Below are 2,500 nucleotides of genomic sequence, written 5' to 3'. Positions count from 1 at the left end.
AAACACTCGAGGTAAATAAAGTGGATGGTTTCAGTAGGTATCATAACTTTAAATTTGAATTAAATGGAATTCGGGTGTGGAGAGCTTATGGCGTAGGGAAAGGTAAAGTAATTCCCTATCAAGACATCATCGTAAAGCCCCAAGGTCCAACAGATCTTGTTGTAGATGTAGACTTTTTCGCAGTCAAGGAAACTCGATTCCATAAGGCTACGTCAAGTGATGACGAACAAAGCAGCGGTCTCTTCTTCTGCTCTGAGCCCGGATGTCAGATGGTGTTTAAGAAATTCAGTGAGCTTGAGAGTCATCTTGATGTCGGCGAACACCGCCAAGTACGCGGGGGCTCCGAAACAGTGTATAACAAACTCAGAAGAGACTGGGCCGAAAAATTCCTTACTGTTGACAACAACGAGGAAACCGGCTGCGCACTTGTGGTACGTAGCGATGAGCAAAGTGACAAAAATGAAGCTTCTGGTTCTTGTAGTGACTTACAGCTTGGCTGGGCTTTACACAAGCCTAGAGGTCAAGCTGTGCGGTTTACGGATGAGGTTAAACAGTACCTAACCACGAAATTCGACCTCGGATCTCGGAAAAGTGGCTGCAGACATGAGAACATCGAGGAAAGCAGATGGTTCGCGGATGTTTGAAAGAAAAGACTGGCTAACGAAGAGTCAAGTGCAAGGTTTCTTCTCGAGACTGGCGGCCACACGTAGAAGACAGGCGAACCAAGAGGTGCAGATAGAGGACGTGTACGCAGAAGAGGAAGAGCAAGAAAGGCATGAGGTACTAGAGAATGTAGCCGCCCAACTCGGTCCTAGACATCCAATCTGCTATGATTCCTACTGCCTGTGCGACCTCTCACGAGAGGAGAAACTAGACAGTTTCAGTGTAGCTATGCTGAAGGAGATACTTAGATATTTTGAAGTTCTCTTTGGTTCAAAAGTTCGGAAAAAGAACTTGGTAGTTAACCTGTCCAAATTCTTAAAAGGATGTGAATGTCGCCGTTAGCTAGGAAAACAAGTTCACAAAATGTCTTCTTCAGAATGTATTGGGCGTTGTACATACGGCTTAACATTTTTTTTCTTTTTATTGAACTAAGTGAACGAAAATGGTTTTAACAGCGTGAAATAATTGTAAATATATTGTGGGGAATCGCGGAACTTTGTGTAGCTGTGTTAAACTAGTAGCGCTCTCAAGTTTATTTGCCTTCTTGCACGCCATCGGAAACACAGCGAATAGAATAAACATTGAATTCCAGGGACCCATTCTGTTCTTTTTTTTTTTTTTGCTCGCAGGAACTATGAACTCCCTATTGACACATCGCGGTGTAAACCTGCACCACATTTGCATAGAATGAATTTGCTGAAGAGAATTACTTAACCAACAACGTTTGTATTAAGAGATAAACGCTATTTCAAAGAAAATGAAGCCAAAGACAGAAAGCGTATAATTCAGCGTGAAAATCTTGCAGTCATTGTTATTGCAACTTTAAAACAACGCGGTAGGAATGTCCGTGACATGCTAAAAATAACTTAGACATTCTAGCGTGCTACAATGTAGACGACTGAAATCTACATTTTCTTTAGATTCTCGCTACAGCTGAAGTACACTAGTGAACAATAATTTTTCCTTTCTAGGCATTAAAGTATATGATTAACGGTTCTAGTTGTTAAATATGAGTGTCCTTTTAAATATAGTCCAAACCTTAATTATTTAACTGAATTTTAGAAACAGCTTTTAGGCCAGACAGAAGATAACTTAAACCGCAGCCGCTCATTTTAGCTTATAACTTCCCAATTGGAAGAATATTTCGTGAATTTAAGGCTTTTCATGCCTTATCCAGAGCAAAAAGCACGTTTTGAGAATATTTGCTTCAAGGTAATATTTCATGCGGGAAACTTAAGAATTTATGTGGGAAACTTGGAACAATAATCGGTGCGAAATTGTGTCACGCAAGCTTTCGCGTCTGAATATTAGCTATGTTGATCGTACTCCTGTAGTTCCAAAAGGTTAGTGCCCAAAGTTTTTTTTCCTGCTCCCGGTACACTAGCCCTAGTACTAAACATGGATATTGGTCAGGGTTCCAAATCACGTTATACTTTTGAGAAACACTCCTTCAACCAGCAGCATGCCCGCTAAAATTTTGCGAAGGCTCTCTGTAGGGCATTTTCAAAAAATCATAATTAATTTTTCTTGAGCCTGATTTTAAATATTTTACCGTTAATTAAAAGAAAAAAACATGAAATAAAATTATCTGTAAGTTTTATTGTATTTGAGTAAAAGCGTAATTTTTCAGCTCCTTCAGCGCAACGGCTAAATTTGACTCGAAACAGAACGGTTTTTACGGTTTTGGACCGTACTCGGAAATCGTCGCCAGAAATATTGAAAAATAGCACTTAAGGTGGCCGAACACTGTTTGCGCGCGCGCTTTTGCTGATGCAAAACATGCCTTCAATAGAGCGATCATTTTATTCAGTTACTCAACACCCGCACTATATGCGCT

The 2,500-nt window shown here is 40.3% G+C and overlaps 1 pseudogene; it reads right to left on the bottom strand.

The window, feature by feature from the left end:
- Positions 1-2,500, bottom strand: part of LOC145480413 (uncharacterized) — a 15,041-nt pseudogene that overhangs the window by 9,742 nt on the left and 2,799 nt on the right.

This window comes from Orbicella franksi, chromosome 3, assembly GCF_964199315.1.
Source record: "Orbicella franksi chromosome 3, jaOrbFran1.1, whole genome shotgun sequence".
NCBI lineage: Eukaryota > Metazoa > Cnidaria > Anthozoa > Scleractinia > Merulinidae > Orbicella > Orbicella franksi.
Note: the sequence above shows the minus strand (reverse complement) of the source record. Positions and strands in the feature narration are given on the sequence as shown.